At 47.4% G+C, this 21,736-nt stretch overlaps 1 protein-coding gene and 1 long non-coding RNA gene across 2 annotated transcripts in view; both read left to right on the forward strand.

Annotated features, from left to right (window-relative positions):
* The window catches only part of UHRF1 (ubiquitin like with PHD and ring finger domains 1), a 173,663-nt gene that overhangs the window by 48,756 nt on the left and 103,171 nt on the right, over window positions 1–21,736 (forward strand). The gene's annotated exons all lie outside the window — the stretch shown is intronic.
* LOC310753665 lies at window positions 19,029–20,733 on the forward strand. The gene is made up of 2 exons (XR_014543436.1): window positions 19,029–19,939; window positions 20,338–20,733. It is a non-coding gene; the product is annotated as an uncharacterized lncRNA (long non-coding RNA).

Here is a 21,736-nt window from a genome sequence, read left to right on the forward strand (position 1 = left end):
TTCTGCATGTAAGGCTCTCTCACTGACCTATACAGCCCCTGAAACACTCCTCTTGATCACATGGGATCTAGTCTGGGAAAATGTCTGCCATCATATATGGACATGAACCGTGCTGATTAGAATTATAATCCCGACGATAAATTAATAGCATGTTTCAAAATGCATCCTTTTTCCCAAAAGAGCTTAAGAACAGCTCGCCTGTTCAGAGGTAAATCCTTGCATCTCAGACAGAAGGTGTGTGAGCTTATGGCAGCCTGACCCGCTGTTGTGCGACAGGTCAACTGGGTTAGCTCCCCAAAGTGAAGATGATGAATAAAGTTCCAGGTTTCACTCTGCTCTTTTCTCTTCAGGAGAAAACGAGGCCGAAATTGTGTGTGCGTCCATCTCCGAAATAATATTGATGATGCAATGCTACATAGAGACACGTTTAGGAGACTTTTTATTGACAATGGGAGACTTTGTGATTGCACAGAGCTCTGCCTTCAGCCAGCGAGGCTGGCCAAGAGTTCTGTGGAAAGCTGCCACCACACCCAACAGGAGTTGGCCCCAAACAAATTATGACCTCGTATTACATTACAGTGGTATCTTGGTTCTCGAACGGCTTGGCTCCCGAACAAATTGGCTCCCGAATGCTGCAAACCCGGAAGTAAGTGTTCCGGTTTGCGAACGTTTTTCGGAAGCTGAACGTCCGACATGGCAGGAAGCTCCTGCAGCCAATCGGAAGCTGCGCCTTGGTTTTTGAACGGTTTTGGGAGTTGAACGGACTCCCAGAAGAGATTAAGTTAAAGAACCAAGGTACCACTGTATTCTTATTCTTATGGTCTCCTCTCAGGGACCTAGTTCAGCACTGACCCCAAAGGCAATTTGGCAGGGGGTAGATCTGGGGGGGAAATGAGGCCAGATTAAGACTGCAAAGAAGTGTCAGGAAGACAGGATAGAGAAAAGCTGTCTACATGCGTTAATTTTCATTTTATCCAGGTAAAACTGGTAGACCACACTGTCCTTGTGGAAGGGTCGTCATTCGGTGCAAAGCCCCTGCTTTGAATGCAGAATGACCCAAGCTTCGATCCTCGCTGGCACCTCCAGGTAGGGCTGGAGGAGGGAGAGACCCTCCTTCCTGAAGCCCTGGGGAGCAGCTTCCAGTCAGTGCAGACAACACTGAACTAGGGGGACCCACGCTCTGACCCGGCAGCATCCCATTTCCTGTCCCACCCTTCGTAATATTTATAAGCTCTACAATTATATCTGTTGGAAACCCTGCTAAAATTTGCAGTCTCCCTCTTATGTCCTTTTTCATTTTGGTTGTTTAGTCGTTTAATTGTGTCCGACTCTTTGTGACCCCCTGGAACAGAGCACGCCAGGCACTCCTGTCTTCCACTGCCTCCCGCAGTTTCGTCAAACTCACGCTGGTAGCTTCGAGAACACTGTCCCACCATCTCGTCCTCTTCCGTCCCCTTCTCCTTGTGCCCTCCATCTTTCCCAACATCAGGGTCTTTTCCAGGGAGTCTTCTCTTCTCATGAGGTGGCAAAAACATTGGAGCCTCAGCTTCAGGATCTGTCCTTCCAGTGAGCACTCAGGACTGATTTCCTTCAGAATGGATAGGCTTGATCTTCTTGCAGTCCATGGGACTCTCAAGAGTCTCCTCCAGCACCATAATTCAAAAGCATCCATTCTCCGGCGATCAGCCTTCTTTATGGTCCAGCTCTCACTTCCATACATCACTACTGGGAAAACCAGAGCTTTAACTATACAGACCTTTGTTGGCAAGGTGATGTCTCGGCTTTTTAAGATGCTGTCTAGGTTTGTCATTGCTTTTCTCCCAAGAAGCAGGCGTCTTTTAATGTCGTGGCTGCTGCCACCATCTGCAGTGATCATGGAGCCCCAGAAGGTAAAATCTCTCACTGCCTCCATTTCTCCCCCTTCTATTTGCCAGGAGGTGATGGGACCAGTGGCTATGATCTTAGTTTTTTTGATGTTGAGCTTCAGACCATATTTTGCGCTCTCCTCTTTCACCCTCAATAAAAGGTTCTTTAATTCTGCCCTTTTTCATACATAAATACTAACGGAGGGAGCGATCAGGATCTTTGACCACACAGCCCAGTTATCGTCTCCTCCAGACATGACTGGACTGCCACTCCCAGCAGCCAGAATGAGGGATGATGGGAGTTGTAGTCCAACGACATCTGGAGGGCCACAGATGTTTCCCATCCCTGCCCCCAAGGAAACCCTCTCTACCTCTGAGTAATTGCAACCCACTTGCCTGCGGCGATCAGGGATGATTGAGCTGTGATTCCTGCATTGGGGGTTGAGCTAGTTGACCTTTGGGGTCCCTCGCAACACCTGCAATTCCACGATTCTATGAAAGCTCTGCTCTGGATACTGGTGATATTATTATTTAATGGCATGAACTGTTCTAACTGCTTTTCTCAGTCGAGGGGTCGTTTCCAAACTTTTCATGTTGGTGACACACTTTTGAGGCATGCATCATTTCGCGACACGGTAATTCAGTTTTACTAGCAAACCACAGGTTAAACTAACCTTTTCCCAGGCACCTGAGGAGCGCGGGGGCGTTTGCACGACACGCCTGCACACTGCAGCCGACACACGGACGTGTCGCGACAGTTCGGAAAGCTCTGATCTAGCTAATCACCAAATGGCGCCTGAAACCGAGGTTGCAGTTGCGACAGTGGAATGTGTAGGCGCCTCTTCCCCCAAGGGCAATTATTATTATTATTATTATTAATATTATTATTATTAATCTCATTTCTATACCACTGTGCATTTTAAAGAAAAAAGTCTCAAAGCAGTTTACAACACATTGAAACACCCATACAATCCACTTAGATCTAAGTGGAATTAGAAGGTGAAATTTACATTCTAAATTAAACTAATTTAAGTGTGTGTGTGTAATATTGTATGTGTGTGTATGTGAAGTTAAATCTATAATGACATTAATGAATTTCATTAATAAAAGATACAATGGCAAAAAAGAAAAGAAAAAAGAAACATTCAATCCAGGATAAAACAAATTCAAGCTCCAAGGAAAATATTTTGGGTCCATTGGCTCCCCCCTCCCCTATTTATTTCCCTACTTTATAGAGCTGCCCCATAGCAGAAGCACTCTAGGATGGCAGTGTGGTGTAGTGGTTAGAGCAGGCATCGGCAAACTCGGCCCTCCAGATGTTTTGGGACTACAGCTCCCATCATCCCTAGCTAACAGGACCAATGGTCAGGGATGATGGGGGTTGTAGTCCCAAAACATCTGGAGGGCCGAGTTTGCCTATGCCTGGGTTAGAGTGTCAGAGTAGGACCTGGGAGATGAGGGTTCAAATCCCGCTTCTCTCATGAAGCTTACTGGGTTGACCTTGGAGCCAGTCACAGTCTCTCAACCTACCTCACAGGGTTGTTGTATGGATTAACTGAGGAGGGGGGTGAACCATGGACTCCATGGAAAAAAAGATAGGAGATAAATGCAATAAATAATCTCTTCTGCTTATCTGCTTAAGAAAGCTGGAGGGGCCAGCCAGACGGAGCTGTCAGTCGCCAACCTGTTATCTGGAAATCTACGCATGGTTGCGATCGGATCTGCAGTTGCAAAACACACCTGGTGCTTGGGGAAATTGTAACGCTGTGAATATGAGGTAAGGTGCCGTTGCAGGTAAATTGGTTGCATGTTGTTAAGGGCTTTATATATTAAGAGTATGACACGGGTGGCGCTGTGGGTTAAACCACAGAGCCTAGGTCTTGCCGATCAGAAGGTCGGTGGTTCGAATCCCCGGGACGGGGTGAGCTCCCGTTGCTCAGTCCCTGCTCCCGCCAACCTAGCAGTTTGAAAGCATGCCAGTGCAAGTAGATAAATAGGTACCGCTCAGGTGGGAAGGTAAACGGCGTTTCCGTGCGCTGCTCTGGCTCGCCAGAAGCGGCTCAGTCCTGCTGGCCACATGACCTGGAAGCTGTATGCCGGCTCCCTCGGCCAATAAAGCGAGATGAGTGCCGCAACCCCAGAGTCGGCCACGACTGGACCTAATGGTCAGGGGTCCCTTTACCTTTTAACACCTTGAACTGCCTACTAGCCAGTTCGGAGTTCTAGCAAGCCAACCATCCCAACTTGCAGTATACTGTAAACCCTAGACTGACCCCATGGCTCCCCTGTGGGTGCAATTATGCCCTTGGGGCTTTCCCTCACTGCCCAAAAAGCCTCTGAGCCCCTCCCCTCCCCGCTGCCCCCTTTTGCCCTGAGAAGGTGAGCGTGGCTACATTTCTCTCCCCACCACAGGTTAGAAAAGTACATAGAGGTAGACTCTACACACATATAGCTGTGGGGGAAAATTTTTTAAAGAAAAGTTTTGAAAATTACATTGAATTTTGCATAGCTCACTGCCGCCATCTAGTGTCACCTTCGTATATTGCACATTTAAAACGTTTTGTTTGCAGCTGTGTGGCTGAATCTAGAGTTGACAGAGGAAGATGGGAAGAGTGGCACACTTCCTCTTTCAGCTCTGTGGGCTTCTCAAATGCCAGACTGGCACCTGAGCAGCTGAACTGGGGTTGCCAGCCTTTGGGGCTCCGCAACATGTCCTGTGATCTGTGCCATCAGCCCCCCCCCACCATACAGTCCTGGGAACTGTAGTTTGCTGAGGGTGCTGTTGAGGGGGGTGTCACTCTGTGAGAAGAAACTGCAGCTCCCGGGGCTCTTTTGGTTAGGTGCTTTAAATGCAGTTTATATGTATAAACTGAATATATGTATAACCCGCTCTGGGATCCCACAGCTAATTTTCCCCTGGTCTCCACGCTGGCCCAAATAGGACTAATTTAGCCAGCTCGCCCTGGTGATCATATAATGTTCATTGGATGGATTTCCCCCCTAAATTGATTTTTGAATTCCAAATTTATTGTTTTATACTGTAGTTTATGCTGTTTTTTGTTGCATCAATTAAGTGTTTTAAATTTGTTGTTAGCCGCCCTGAGCCCGGTTTTTGAACCGGGGAGGGCGGGGTATACTAATAATAATAATAATAATAATAATAATAATAATAATAATGATGATGATGATGATGATGTGGATGTGACCATCCCATGTAAAAACCAAGAAGATCCATGTGGATTTGTGCTGTTGTGCTGGCAAGCACCGGATCTGTACAAGAAAGCTTTTTAGCAGCAGCTAAAAAAGCCAATGCAATTCTGGGCTGCATCAATAGGAGTATAGCATCTAGATCAAGGGAAGTAATAGTGCCACTGTATTCTGCTCTGGTCAGACCTCACCTGGAGTACTGTGTCCAGTTCTGGGCACCACAGTTCAAGAAGGACACTGACAAACTGGAACGTGTCCAGAGGAGGGCAACCAAAATGGTCAAAGGCCTGGAAACGATGCCTTATGAGGAACGGCTAAGGGAGCTGGGCATGTTTAGCCTGGAGAAGAGGAGGTTAAGGGGTGATATGATAGCCATGTTCAAATATATAAAAGGATGTCACATAGAGGAGGGAGAAAGGTTGTTTTCTGCTGCTCCAGAGAAGCGGACACGGAGCAATGGATCCAAACTACAAGAAAGAAGATTCCACCTAAACATTAGGAAGAACTTCCTGACAGTAAGAGCTGTTCGACAGTGGAATTTGCTGCCAAGGAGTGTGGTGGAGTCTCCTTCTTTGGAGGTCTTTAAGCAGAGGCTTGACAACCATATGTCAGGAGTGCTCTGATGGTGTTTCCTGCTTGGCAGGGGGTTGGACTCGATGGCCCTTGTGGTCTCTTCCAACTCTATGATTCTATGATTCTAGTGTTTGATGTTTTATTGCGTTTTTATATCTGTTGGAAGCTGCCCAGTCAGATGGGCAGGGTACAATTATTATTATCATTATCATGATTAATTATTTTGCAAGCTTTTACTACAAGGCTAATGAAATCTTACATTTGATGGTGGCTTTTTGAGGATCCCATGTAAAATCATGCCAATTCCTTCTTATTTTATTTATTTATTTATTTATTTATTGAATGTATATACCACCCTATACCCAAAGGTCTCAGGGTGGTTCACAGAAAAAAATCAAAATATAAAACCACAAAATACATAATCAGAATAAAATCAACAACCCAATGACCCCCCCCCCAGAAAAACCCGACATTTTAAAAGGGCAGAGGAAACCCAGCCAGATGGGTGTGGTATAAATAATAAAAATTATTATTATTAATTTTAATCTAATGATCTAAAGACCTGGTTAAAAACGAATGTTTTGCAATTTGAAATACTCATTTTACATCCTTAAAGTATCAGTGACCAGTGGCGTAGCGTGGGTTGTCAGCACCCGGGGCAAGGCAAGTAATTTGCGCCCCCTAACCCGTGGATTTGCGCCCCCTAACCCGTGGATTTGCCCTAACCCCAGATGTTGCGCCCGGTGCGGCCGGCCCCCCCTGCACCCCCCACGCTACGCCACTGTCAGTGACTTCTCTTCTTCTCCTTCCATGGTTCATTCTGTGATAACTAGGATCCTGGGGCAGTACAGTCATACCTCGGGTTACCCGCGCTTCGGGTTGCGCAATTTTGGCTTGCGCCAAACCCGGAAGTACCGGAACAGGTCACTTCCGGATTTTGGCGCTTGCACATGTGCAGAAGCACCATATTGCGCTTTGCGCATGCGCAGAAGCGCCGAATCGCAACCCACACGTGCGCAGACGCGGCGCTGCAGGTTGTGGACGTGCTTCCCGCACGGATCATGTTCGCAACCTGAGCGTCCACTCTATGTTGCATTCATGAAGTATGTGGTGTGTATGCCACCACACCGTAAATACAGTGGTACCTCAGGTTACATACGCTTCAGGTTACATACACTTCAGGTTACAGACTCCGCTTACCCAGAAATAGTGCTTCAGGTTAAGAACTTTGCTTCAGGATGAGAACAGAAATCGTGCTCCAGCGGCGCAGCAGCAGCAGGAGGCCCCATTAGCTAAAGTGATGCTTCGGGTTAAGAACAGTTTGAGGCTAAGAACGGACCTCTGGAACGAATTAAGTACTTAACCCGAGGTACCACAGTACATCTGTATTTTTGTTTCCCACTCCCCAAATTTTGTCTCCATTTCTGTCGGCGCTCAGCAGCTGAGTTCGCTGTTAGAGGGAGTGCATCTATCCAAAACTTGCATATTGAATTCTGAAGTGTTTACCAAGTGCTGAATATCTGCAATTTTATTATTATTATTCTGCCTTTGGTACAAACCTCGAGCACAGATTTGCTAGTGCGTTGTCTGACTCATAGTGTAGCAGCTGCGGGAACGGCAGGTTTCATGCCAGCGATATCATTAGGAAAGCAATTGAAAATGAAACAGCCGATATCGTAATGCCATTATGCAAATCTATGGTGTGACCATATTTGAGATATTGCTTCCGGTTCTGGTCGCCTCACCTGAAAAAGGATATTGTAGAGTTTGGAAAAGGTTCAGAAAAGGGCAAGCAAAATTATAAAGGAATTAGGGGGAAACCTTTCCCCCTAAGGAAAGGTTGCAGAATTTGGGACCTGGGTGGATGAAAATCAATGATATTTTTTAAATAAATAAATAAATAAAATTGGATTTATTTATTTTTTAATTTCAATTGGATTTTTTTTTAAAATAATCAATTCGATTTTTAAAATAAAGTGCTTTTGGAAGAAAAATCTTTCCAAAGATAGTTTTCTTTTTAAGTTACATTATAGTCCGAAGGCTATTCATCAGGAAATAAGGATTTGATTTAAGTTTTTCATGTGTGCTAAAGCTCAAAGTTTTTTTTTGTGTGTGTGTTTTTAATTGTTTAACCACATAAGTTAACAAACATGGATACATATGCTATAATGTTATTGTTTTAGTTAAATAAATTGTTTAAATTGTTATTAAGGAAATGATTATTTTTCTCCTTCCAATAAAGTACAGCAGAAAAGTTGCCCAAATGTAAACAGTTAACTTATTAAACCTCACCATAATTTCATAATTATCTATGTCTTTCTATAACCAAATCAGCAATTTTTGATATAACTGTAAAAACTGCTCTGAAAATGTATTCTTCCAAAAATGAAACCTTCCTCTGGTTGTGAATATTAAGATGATAGCAGCAAGAATGAATCTTTCTGTTAAAAAAAATGATTTCAATCAAGTCTTACCGACTAGTGATTTAAATTGTGATTTAAATCGATGTGATTTAAATCAAATCCACCCTCTTTGGGACTTTTTCGTTTAGATAAAAAGCAAGTAAGAAGAGACAGGATAGGTAGATGGGCGATTGGCTTAATTCAGCAGGCTCATATTTCGTTCTTAAGTGCACACACCTTCTGCTATATAAGCTGCAATGAACTCAGCCTTAATCTAAAGTAAGCCTATTTGGGATTAAAGCATTAATAAAGCAAAACTACTTAGGGGTAGATCAGCTTGTTAGATGCAACTAACATCACCTTTGCAGCTTTGGATATTATTTGTCAGTTTTTTGGGGAGGGGAGCACAGTTCTTGCTAGAGATCTGGGGGTGATATTTTGGTTGCCAACCTTTCGGCCCTGGTGGACACCTTTGCAAACTGGAGGGGGGGTGGCAGAAACGTGGGAACCGCTGGAGGTGGGAGAGGAATTCGATTCCCTTAGCATTTAAAGGCTTTTGCATTTTCCAAAATGAAAATGTGAACCGAAGCACAGCTGTTCCTTTCAAACCTGCGCTTCGACGAATGTCGCAACGCAGCTCTCCAGCCAAATTGCAAATTCCACATTAGGACAAAGTTGCCCTGAAATGCTGATGAATTTTCATTATTGGTCTCGGAACCCGGCTCTGAGCTTTTTCTGTGATTGCGTAAAATGATTTCCAACTCCCTTGCTTTCATCGTAATAAGAGTTTGTGGGGCAGACTCTGTTTCGGTTTATTCAGTGTGCCACAATTTGTTCTGTCTTTCATTGGCTTGTGTGTGTATATGCTGCCGTTGTCGATTAATTTATGTGCCGCAATTCCCCCACGAGCCTGTGCTCAAAGTGGTTTGCGGGGCGGAATCGGAGTCCAAATGCAGCAACTCCATAGCAATATATAACAAAGCCACATAAGAGCAGGAAATGGCAGTCAGAAGGGACCTCAAGAGTCATCTAGTCCAGCCCCCTTCGGTGCTACAAATGTCATTCTGCATTTGTAAGAACTCACTTTAGAACCACCTGCCTACTGGGAACAAGCAGACGCCTCAATTCTACGCTTTTCGAGGTGATTTTTATTTGTTTTAGTCTCTTAACTTCCGTATGCTTTAAAGTAGGGCTGTGATTTCCCCCTCCCCTTCATTGTACTGCGTTACCTTTTGCAAACCGCTTGCTGTTGTTTTGAAATCTAGCGAGTTATAAAATTACCTCAGCTTCGAATAAATGCAGGAATCACAGCTTACCTAACGGGCTGAAACAATTTACACTTGGCAATTAACAGTTCATTTAACACCTAGAAGCGTTTGAGAGAGCGGTCCACTCACTAGGAGGTCAAATGGAAGCATTAATTAAGCAGCCACATTACGAAGGCCCCTAGGGATGGAGTAGAGTGGGACAAGCTGTCTGCACTCTCTGATCCCTGATCACTTTTTCCTGATCTAGCAGGTCTCTGCTACCAAGTGACAACTAAGCTCAGCTGTTGCCCTCAGTGCAGTGGAGAGCGGTGCCTCATTGCCATTCAACAACAACAACAATTTATATGTACCCAGCCCAACTGACTGGGTTGCTACTCTGGGCGGCTTCCAACATATATAAAGACATAAGGTAAAGGGACCCCTGACCATTAGGTCCAGTCGCGGATGACTCTGGGCTTGTGGTGCTCATCTCGCTTTATTGGCCAAGGGAGCCGGCGTACAGCTTCCGGGTCATGTGGCCACCATGACTAAGCCGCTTCTGGCAAACCAGAGCAGTGCATGGAAACGCCGTTTACCTTCCCGCCGGAGTGGTACCTATTTATCTACTTGCACTTTGACGTGCTTTCGAACTGCTAGGTTGGCAGGAGCAGGGACCGAGCAACGGGACCTCACCCCGTTGCGGGGATTTGAACCACTGACCTTCTGATGCCGATCAGAAGTCCTAGGCTCTGTGGTTTAACCCACAGCACCACCTGCGTCCCTTATAAAGACATAGTAAAGCATTAAACATTAAAAAGATGTCTTCTAAAGGTTGTGTAGTTGACACCTGATGGGAGGGTGTTCCACAGAGCAGGTGCCACTACCAAGAAGGCCCTCTGCCTGGTTCCCTGTAACCTCAGTTCTCGCAGGGAGGGAACCGCCAGAAGGCCCTTGGAGCTGGACCTCAGTGTCCAGGCTGAACGATGGGGGTGGAGACACTCCTTCAGGTCTACTGGGCTGAGGCCGTTTAGGGCTTTAAATGTCTGCATCAACACTTTGAATAGCACTGAAACGTACTGGGAGCCAATGTAGGTCTTTCAAGACCAGTGTTATGTGGTCCTGGCGTCCACTCCCAGTCACTAGTCTAGCTGCCACATTCTGGATTAGTTGTAGTTTCCGAGTCTCCTTCAAAGGTAGCCCAATGTAGAGCACATTAGTCCAAGCACAGTAGATGTAGAGCACAGTAGTCCAAGCAGAAAATGTACCACTCTGGCGAGACAGGGAGCAGGCAGGGAGGCTGTCAGTCAGCGTACTAGATGGAGCTGGTAAACAGCTGCCCTGGGCGCGGAATTAACCTGCGCCTACGTGGACCTGCGCCCCAATTGCTTGCCGACTTTTCTAAATGGAATGGGAGGGAAGAAACCAAGGTTGCAATTGGTCTCATGGTCAGCAAAACGTCTTGGGTTGGCCCCGTTCTTGCAGATGTAGTACGCAATTGCCCTCCAGGTCCTCAGAGAGCCACTGTGCTTGTTCTGGGTATAACATTCAAAGCCTCCTTTGTCTGTAAACTCAATGGCTTCTCTCCTCCTTTTTATGTATGGCTGCAAAGCTAGCAGGGGTGTGTGTACACGTGTGTGTGTGTGTGTGTGTGTGTGTGTGTGTAAAATAAATCATGATGTAGAAATGGACCAGGGGGAACTAAAACCAACAGGTTCACCCAACACCTAGGCACTACACCCTGCAACCAGGTGTGCTTTAAGAAAAATCTGGACAAGGTGTTGCTGCGAGATTGGAAGATCCTTGCCCCGACGGTGCCCCTTGATGAGGTTGGTACACAGGATCAGAGCAGGTGCCTTTACAGGTGGGCTTCCCAGGTGGGAAAGGTCTGGAGAGTGTTTGTGCATAGTCTGGGTGTCCTGACTCGCTCCCCTTCTCCCCACAGACCCTACTGAGGAGGAGGAGGAGGAAGAGAGCCAAGTTGGTGCTGAGGACCTACCCACAGCTGAAGTTCCTCAAGTCTGGGAGAAGGACATGATGAGAGGCACTGCGGGGTGAGCTAAAGAGTTGGCCAAGGTGCCCATTCGGGCACAACCCTGCTATCTTTGAATGCCAAGAAGTAGGTGTTGTTGCAGTGATGGAAGGAGCAACACAGAAGCCAGAGAGATCTATCCATGGTGCTGAAACTGCTTCTGCTCTTTTCTGATCTCTAGCTCCCCCTGGGGGCAAGGGTCCTGAATGCTGCATGGATCTGGAGAGGGTATTATTTATCGCTTGCCCTTCCTCTGACCAACTTATGTTTGAGATTAACGTCTAGCTAGCTAGAGTTTAAAATTACCCTTTGCAGCATAAAATGTGGAAACCCTCTGGGACCAAATTGCTTAACCTTATTCATATTTATCCAGGACGCTTTCGCAGACTGGATCTTCCTCTTTTTTTAAAAAAAATCCCTCTAAACAAAATAATCGCACAGAAGCCTGCGATGCAGGAATGAAAATATTGTTTATCTGCGTAAAGCATCAGACTTGTTGCAGCAGTGAAAAACAAGACAGGCAGAATATATTACAAAATACGTGGTTGAGATAAAAAAAAATGGAGTCTGTGCTCAGGGGAACACAAAACAAACACCCTTGTCTCTTTAGTTACATGGCAAAGGGTGGGGGAGTGAGGAAGTTGTACCGGGGCAAGCAGGGGATGTGACCTCACAGAGTGCCCTCTCTAGGAATTGACAGGGGAACTCCATGTGTCTTAACCCTTTGCTTGCCTAGCAACACATGAAATTTTATATTATTTCCCAGGCTGAAACCATAGTGCCGTCTAGTCCAAGCTCCTGCAATGCAGGAATAATGGTGGACACCTTGGTTCCTTTACTGCTAGGAGTCGTGGGACAGCAGGGGGACGGGGACAACTTGTTGGGGAGACATTGCTACCAGGGGTCCAAGCCCCACCAAGGATGCTGTCAGGGCTGGGCTGGTGTTTCCAGCTCAGCCTCCTGAGGAAATGGGGAGGCATCTCCACCTACTGGCTGCGCAGGGAGGGGGGGTTAACCCAGTCCTGAAGCTGGGGGGGGGTGATGCCAGCACTAGTGCTGTGGTCAGTGGTTGGGGCTGATGGTGCTTCAGTTATATTTTCTGAGAATCCTCTGGAAAAACAATCTCTCAAAGGACCTGTTGATGGCATTTTACCATTGTACTGTGGAGAGTGCATTAACTTACGGTCTGTGTGTGTGGTGTGGGAGCTGCACGGTCAGGGGAAAAACAATGCTGTCCAGGGTTGTAAAGACTGCGGAGAGAATAATTGGGTGCACTCTTCCCACCTTGGATCAAATCTACGCTTCCAGGTGCCATAAGAAAGCTGCAGAGATAGCGCAGGGCAGTGCACACCCCGGAAATGATCTCTTTCAGCTTCTGCCTTCTGGAAGAAGGTCCAGGGTTATAAAGACTAGGACTAGCCGCCTGAGAAACAGTTTCTACCCAAATGCGATTTTGGTTTTAAACGCAGTGTAAGGAGTCTCTGCCCGGATGATCCTCAGTGGTCTGGGGTGCGGGCTTCAAACCTGTAGCTGTTTGGGACATGGGTGGCGCTGTGGGTTAAACCACAGAGCCTAGGACTTGCCGATCAGAAGGTTGGCGGTTTGAATCCCCACGACGGGGTGAGCTCCCGTTGCTCGGTCCCTGCTCCTGCCAACCTAGCAGTTTGAAAGCACCTCAAAGTGCAAGTAGATAAATAGGTAAACGGCAGGAAGGTAAATGGCGTTTCCGTGCGCTGCTCTGGTTCACCGGAAGCGGCTTAGTCCTGCTGGCCACATGACCTGGAAGCTGTACGCCGGCTCCCTCGGCCAATAAAGCGAGATGAATGCCGCAACCCCAGAGTTGGTCACAACTGGACCTAATGGTCAGGGGTCCCTTTACCTTTACCTTTTACCTGCTGCACTGACATTTGCAAGCTGCAAATTTAAGGACCCTCTCACCCCCCCTGCCACTTAAAAGGGGTCAGGGAAAGGGGAGACTTCAAGTCAGCCCTAGCACCCTGGCACGCCCTTCCTCTCGAAGTTTCCTCTAGCCTTCATATCACCGTACGCTCCTCTTTTATTGGGCGTGGTGACTTAAAGCTTTGCTTCGTATCCGTAACGGCCAGAAACTTAATTTCCTCTGCCTCTCCCACCACCACCGTTCCAATCACCGCATCTCCCGTTTTGAGTATTTTCAAGCTGACCTGAGAATTCTGAATTATGTCCCAGGCAGCGAAATTGAAAGAGGAACCCCAGCTGAGATGAACCCTCCAAATAGCCTGCGGTTCTATAATCTTTGAACTCAACACCAGCCTGAGCTTTTTAATGTATTGGCCTCTCTGTTCCTCTTTTGCTTCTCCAGGAGAGAAGATTTTTAAACCAAGGGATAGATTTTTTTTTTAAAAAAGAGAGAGAGATAAAAAAAATAGATAATTTTTGACTATGGAGGGCTGGAATGCCAGCGGTTCTGATCACGGAAGTTTGCCACACTTGTGGAGAAAGTGTCTTAATGCAAGAGTTACTATTCAGCGCAGGTTTCCATTTATACACGGCAATCATGCATGTGCCAAAGAGAACTTGAACATGACCTCAGCTGGCTGTGAAGCCCAGCAGCCCAGCTGGGCATCATTAAACCATGAAAAGATGTTGCTTCGGAGGGGAATGAAATGCCGCTCCAGGGCAGAAAGCTTCAGGAAGGAACCGCTCGGTTTAGCCCTGCAGGGATGGAAGACATTCATTCTGCAGACCTGGCGAGGACGAGGGCAGACAATTCGCTCTTTCATGAGAAATGAAGTTCAGTTCCTAACTCTTGATTTTGTGAGCATGCACCACTGCCTTGCATTTCCATTTGCAAGTTGGGTGGGGGAATGCAAGAGTTTATTTGACAGATTTACGCACCAGTAAAATTGTCAGTGACAGCACCAGCAAGAATAACAATGCCGTATTTTTCGCTCTATAAGACGCACCAGACCACAAGAAGCACCTAGTTTTTGGAGGAGGAAAACAAGAAAAAAAATATTCTGAATCTCAGAAGCCAGAACAGCAAGAGGGATCGCTGCGCAGCGAAAGCAGCAATCCCTCTTGCCGTTCTGGCTTCTGGGATAGCTGCGCAGCCTGCATTTGCTCCACAAGACGCGCACACATTTCCCCTTACTTTTTAGGAGGGGAAAAGTAAGTCTTATAGAGCAAAAAATACAGTAAATGTTTTGGGTGGACAGGCACTAGGTTTGCCAGACCCCCAGGGCTGACCTGAAGTGTGTGTGTGTGTGTGTGTGTGTGTAACTGTGTGACTGTGTAGCTTGCAGGATTCAGCTAGGCACGATCGGGCTGCAAATTATTGCATAGACTCTCTTGAGTGGGGCTCAGGCTTCCTCTGCTCCCCCCTCCCCTCTCCCCTCTCCCTATTAACCTCCATCTCCAGGGCTCAGTGTTGGGAAGGAGCAGAAAGGAAAGGGGGGGGGACCTGGGCTGGGCTCAAGAAGAGGATTGCGAGTGTGCGTGCATGCCGGGCAGGGTCTGGGGTACTTATTCCTGAGCTGGCAATCCTAGCAACCTTTTAGGGAGGACATTAGCTTTGCCCCACATGTCAGGTTTATGGAAGAGAAATAACACTTGGCTTCACTCTAATCTCAGGCGTAGTTTCTGCGAAGACCTGTTGTTTTTTGGTGGGGCTGTACAGTTAGGTGGGGACGTGGGTGGCACTGTGGGTTAAACCACAGAGCCTAGGACTTGCCGATCAGAAGGTCGGCGGTTTGAATCCCCGAGACGGGGTGAGCTCCTGTTGCTCGGTCCCTGCTCCTGCCAACCTGGCAGTTCGAAAACACATCAAAGTGCAAGTAGATAAATAGGTACCACTCTGGTGGGAAGGTAAACGGCATTTCCGTGCGCTGCTCTGGTTCGCCAGAAGCGGCTTAGTCCTGCTGGGCACATGACCCAGAAGCTGTATGCCGGCTCCCTCGGCCAGTAAAGCGAGATGAGCGCCGCAACCCCAGAGTCGGCCACGACTGGACCTAATGGTCAGGGGTGCCTTTACCAAGCTGTTGTCATTTGTGGACCTTAAGGTCCTCCGTGGGGCATGCCAGGAGAGGCAGTCCCATGGGTTTAATATACTCTTCTATCCCCCAAAATTATTATCTTTAAGATTCAGGGCCCAAGGAAAACCACTTGCAAGAGAAATAACACAAAGCTGAGCAAGAAACCAATCGAAGTCCTACCTTCAGATGAAGTTAATTCACCTTCAGTTCACCTGGAAATTCCGGGGACTCCTTTCTGGAGATTTTTGAACTAGTTTCAGTGAACTTTCTTAAACTGAATGAGTGCTTCTTTGCGGGGGGCTTGCAGATAAAGGCTGCAATCCCATACCCGCTTTACCTAGGAGTAAGTCCCACTGAATTGAAAGGGGGAAGTGCATCCACAGGATTGCAACGTTAGGATGTGGATCTCAGAGGCAGCCTTGGCACACCTTTTGGGAGGTGAAGGGAGCGCTGCGGGGGGGAGGGGGGAGAAGAGAGACTTTGAAATGTTGTCCATTTCCAGACACCCGCCCTGCAATTCTTCATTCCCAGACTGGTGCTTTTATTTTCGAAATTACTCTCTCCTTCTCTTTCTCTCCCCGAAAGGGCTATCTTTTAAAGAAAAGGAGAAGTAGAAAATTGTAGAGTAGAAAGGAGAAATGGCTGTAGGACAAAGGGAGCTATCAAGAGCCCGTCAATAGCTTGCCAAAAGGCCAGAGAGACAGAGAGAGAGAGGGAGCCCACCCAGCTCTCTCACAAAGCGGCTGAGTGGATCCGGGCAGGACTTTGGGAGCAATTAAGCGGCAATCGTTTCGCTGGCAGTGAAAATTTCTTCTTATTATAATTCTGCAGGCTTTTTAGGGAACCAGGTCTGAGCGGCCCCCGAAGGAAAGGAGTAGACAGGAGAAGAGGGGGAGTTGGCGCAATGTAGAGGCCAGAGCGTTGGGTTGGGACCTGCGAGACCAGGGTTCGAATCCCCCCCTCGGCCACAAAGCTCGCTGGGTGACCCTTGCGTGGCTCAGCCTACCTCACAGGGTTGTTGTGGAGATGAAATGTCACAAAGAATTAACCCTGAGGTCCAGCTCCGAGGGCCTTCTGGCAGTTCCCTCACTGCAAGAAGCCAAGTTACAGAGAACCAGGCAGAGGGCCTTCTCGGTGGTGGCACCCGCCCTGTGGAACGTCCTCCCACCAGATGTCAAAGAGAAAAACAACTACCAGACTTTTAGAAGACATCTGAAGGCAGCCCTGTTTAGGGAAGCTTTTAATGTTTGATGCGTTACTGTATTTTAATATTGTGTTGGAAGCTGCCCAGAGTGGCTGGAGAAACCCATCCAGATGGGCGGGGTATAAATAATAAATTATTATTATTATTATTATTATTATTATTATTATTATTATTATTATTACTAATGTTTGTTTTTACATTGTCAAGCGCCCTGTGTTCTTTGGAGGAAGGGTGATAGAAAAATTAGTATAATAATAATTAATAATAATGTAATATAGAATCGGAAGGGGTAAACCTTGAAACATTGAAAGAAACACTGAGACATTGAAAGAATATAAGAGCATAAGAAAAGCCCTTAAGTTGGCCCACCCAGCCCATACATGTTCTCACAGTGGCCAAGTGGCCTTAGGAACCTAGGAATCCAGATAGACTGCCCCTGGACTGGGAGTATAGGAGCCATTTGTGGGTGCGTGCTTGGGCACCCACGATAATATCATTGTGGGAGCCGGACACCCACAAAGTCAATGAAAAAGTTCGGCAGGCATTAGTGGCGCTGCCTTCGAGAGAGAAGCAGTTCAGCTGCACCCTCCACAGCCAATGAGCGAGGCAACTTTTTTCCGGGGGGGGGGGTGTGTGAGGCTCTAACACAGTGTTTCTCAACCTGTGGGTCCCCAGACGTTGTTGGACTACAACTCCCATCATTCCTAGCCGGCATGACCAATGGTCAGAGATGATGGGAGTTGTAGTCCAACAACATTTGGGGACCCTCAGGTTGAGAAACACTGCTCTAACACGTAGGCCGTCTCTCTGCCTCTCGGCCTGAGCCCTTCCCCATGGAAAAGGGTGCCTTGCTGGCTGTAGATAGGAAGAGGAGGAGGAGTCGCCAGCTGCCACAATGCGTCACACACATTATATACCTCTTGTGGAAGGGAGTTCCACAGTTTGCGCTGCATGAAAAAGCCCCTTTTTTAATCCGTCCTGAATCGTCCCAACATTCAGCTTCATTGAACGCCCGTGAATTCTAGCGTTATGAGAGAATATCCCCTGTCCACTTTCTCCATGCCTTGCACAATTTTATACATTTTTTATCACTATTATTATTATTGTGATTATTTTTTTAAGGAGAATGTGTATGCAGCTTGCAGGCTTCAGTCTGGTAGGAGCTGGCTGAAAATGACAGCATAGACCATGGGTAGGCAAACTAAGGCCTGGGGGCCGGATCTGGCCCAATCGCCTTCTCAATCCGGCCCGCGGACAGTCCGGGAATCAGCGTGTTTTTACATGAGTGGAAGTGTCCTTTTATTTAAAATGCATCTCTGGGTTATTTGTGGGGCATCAGAATTCGTTCATTCTCCCCCCCCAAAAAATATAGTCTGGCCCCCCACAAGGTCCGAGGGACAGTGGACCGGCTCCTTGCTGAAAAAGTTTGCTGACCCCCTGGCGTAGACACTGTGGGGGACTTGCTTTCCTCTGCTCCCCTCTCCCAATTAACCTCCGTTTCCAGGCACCAACCCTGCAACATCTGGAACAGCTCAGCCTGGAGAGCATGAGATTCTTAATCTCAGGGCTGTGGGTCTGAGCCCCACATTGGACAACAGATTCCCGCATTGCAAGGGATTGGTCCCTTCCAATTCTACAATTCTGTTATCTCCTGGGCCTCATCCAGTGGTTGGGATGCTCTTGACCGGCAACCATAGGCAAGGTCACCCCCAAGGCTAGTTGTCAGTAAGAGGGCAGGCAGGTAGGAGCCAGCTGGGGCATGCCCCCTTTGCTCAACTCCACCACCCTCCAGTGGTTGCATGTTCGAATATTAACCCGTGTCTTTTCCTTGAGGTTGAAGATGGAGGCAGCCCAGGGGAGTCAGAGGCTGTGTTGTCCAAAGACCTGCTGGTTCGGGGAGCGACAGGCTGAGCAGACTCCTTCAGACCCCTGCATTCAAAATTCTCCATCTTCATAGACTTTCGAAGGAATCTTCCTCAGCATCACATCCCAAGAGCATTTTGGGAAACCTGAGGGCCGTATTTCTATCTGGGCATAATATGCCAGTGTGGGAGCAAGCCCAGAGGCCAAACGTGGGCAGAGGAACTAATGCAAATTTAACATTTGTACAGTAGGTTGATTCTGCGAACACATCCCTTTCTCTGTCCCCCACCCAGACAAGCAAAGAGTTCAAGAGGCATTCAGAATCCTACCCCCAAAACAAGTTTACTAACCCCCCATCACACACCGGGGATTAGATTAGAGAAAATCGGGAGAGCTCGTGAACCCTGCAATGGAACCGTAGCGGTTTGGAGACATTTCTGGACGTTTGCAGGCTTGAACTCAAAACTCATTGCAAACCCTTTTCAGAACAGAGCCCTGGCCAAGGAGCGGGGGGACGAAAAGGATTTCCTTGATGTTTTTGGCCTGCTTCTGGTTGGAAGACTAGTGATTTTGTTGTTGTGACGTATAGAGAAGACAACAAATCACAGTCTACCATCTAGCACAGGCCCACCCTCCCCAAAAATCGCAAGACCACGTCGTTCCCCCCCTTCCGTTCTGCTTCTTCTTCCTTCCTTTCCCTGAGGCCATGAGACGTCAGCTGCAGTCAGTTTGGATCAGCAAAGTTCCCTCCATTTGTTTGCTGTCGTTTTTGAATTATTATGCTCCTACATCATTAAAAAATGCACATCACAGCAGTTTACAACAGCCTCTGGCTATAATTAAAACACACGTGAAAAAATCAAAGGCCGTCAGCTAACCATTATGGAAGAATCCCTTCAAACTCTATGATTTGATGATGTTGTATTAATTGCCTGTTTAAGCCTGGCAACACAGGAAAGTTTTCAGAAACAGAAGGCGCCTACTGAATTTCCAGTGGCAGGGCGTTCCACAGGACTGGGCTGATGGCACTAAAGGCTCAGGCACGAAATAGGCTCAGTGGGCAAACTGGGGTGTAAGGGCTCAGGCAGTCCCTGAGGCACCCTGGACCTAAGTTGCTCGGGGCTTTTTAAATTAATACAAGGAGCTTGAAACTGGCTGCATAAAAGTTAGGCTATTACATAGGCAGCCTTGTGCTTTTCCCATCCTGTGCTTTCAGTGCCTTGTGTAAGTATCCCTAACAAAGAGGGGCATTCCCCCCAACTTTCTAGGTCGCTGGGTTTTATTTTATTTGAGAGAGAGAAGTTGGCGCCTTGCAAAACGTGCCACAACCCACCACTTAGTTAAAGGCAGAGCAGAGTGAATTGTCAGTATCTTCTCTCCCCAAGTTTTTGATGAACGGTTTTCTGTTTACTTAATTCTGCTGGTGTCCTTTTTTCAAAATAAAATAAAAATAAAATTGACTTGTTTTGCACAGCACACTAAACTAGGGGCAGGGAATCCAAGACTGTTGGGCCAGGTGTGGCTCACAGCAGTGGCGTAGCGTGGGGGGTGCAGGGGGGGCCGGGCGCACCGGGCGCAACATCTGGGGGGGCGCACTCGCACTCGCAGCTCTCTGTCCCTACCTGGCTCACTCACTCTCTCTCACTGCAGTGCTGGCTGTGCGAATCCGATCCGAGCCGCCGGGCCACCGCCCACTGTGGAGGGGGTGGGTGCCAGGCGTGCGGTGCGGAGAGAGAGCGAGGGACTATCTGGGGGAGGGACAGTGCATCGGCCGCCCAGCGCAGCGCTGAGCGCGGGAGAGAACCACACCAGACCAGACCAGGCAGCAGCAAGAAGAAGCTGGCAGCGGCGGCAGGTTAGGGGTTAGGGGGCGCAAATTACTTGCCTTGCCCCGGGTGCTGACAACCCACGCTACGCCACTGGCTCACAGCCAGTGATCTAGAACTCTGGTTCCCCCTCCCCAGCATCAACTGTTCAGTATGGAAGGGGAATGAGGAGTTGTTTCAGGGGTACAAGCTGCAAGAAGATCAAAACAAATCTCAGCCAACCTGCGTTCCATATATGTATGTGTGCCCTGTCCCTGTTCAAAGCCTCAAACACATAACATCATCCATGCTTTTTGCATTTGCATGCATGCCAGTTTGCGGTGTGCATGTGTGTGCATGCGCAGTGGCATTTTGTGTCTGAAGCTTTGAATAGGCGCAAGGCAAGGCTTGGCAATCCAGCTGTGCTTTGACCTTATTTTCATTCTGCTCCTGGGGTTCTTTTTGCCTTTTGCACATTCAGGGCAGATCAAGGGTGCTGCTGAGCTGCTGCGGCTGCTTTTTTTTTTTTAAGTATTATTTAACAAACTTTTTAAATAAGAAAACTATGGAGAATGGAGAATGATCGTCATGATTATCCATAGAATTTGTTAGCTGCTTGTTATGCAACAAGGCTTCCAAGCGACTTGCAACGTATTTAATGTTATTTTTAAACAACACTTTTTATTAATTTTTCAGTTATTAAAATCCAATATAAACCACATTTTATCAATGTCAAATTACAATTCAAATGTATACCAGTTATAAAGCCAACGTATTTTAACTTGCAACCTATTTTAAAAGCACGAGTACAAAAATCACCAGGTTGCAGCCAAATGTGGTCCTGCTCAGAGTAGACCCATTAAAGTCACAGAGTGGCTACCTTCGTGCTATTGGTTTCAATGGGTTTAATCGTGAGTATATTACAACAGAAACACGTTAACATGAAACAACAAATGGTTTGTAAAAAAAAAAACATAGGCATCTTTCTGACGAGAGACAATGGATTGCACCTCGGGGGGGGGGGTGAAGTCAAACTTCTGTGCAGCACCAAAGTGATCTCTCTGGGGCAAAAGCCTGGGCAGTGTGTCTGGAGGTCCTGGTCTGTCCAGACAAGAAGAACCCCCTCTCAGCTTTGTTGAGGAGGTCCAAAGGAAAACAGAGCAAGACATTTGGCACCAGCTTGGCTGTGGGAGTTGCCGGAAGGAGGCGGACAACGAGGCATCCCACTGTCTTGGGCATTCCACACCAGATTTGCATAGGGTTTGGCCCTCCAGCTGTTTTGGGACTACAATTCCCATCATCCTTGACCACTGGTCTTGTTAAGCTAGGGGTGATGGGAGTTGTAGTCCCAAAACAGCTGCAGGGCCAAGTTTGGCCATGCCTGGTTTACGCCTTAAAGGTAAAGGGACCCCTGACCATTAGGTCCAGTCATGGCCGACTCTGGGGTTGCGGCGCTCATCTCGCTTTACTGGTCATGTGGCCAGCATGACTAAGCTGCTTCTGGCGAACCAGAGCAGCGCATGGAAGC

This window comes from Podarcis filfolensis, assembly GCF_964270895.1.
Source record: "Podarcis filfolensis genome assembly, chromosome: 18".
NCBI lineage: Eukaryota > Metazoa > Chordata > Lepidosauria > Squamata > Lacertidae > Podarcis > Podarcis filfolensis.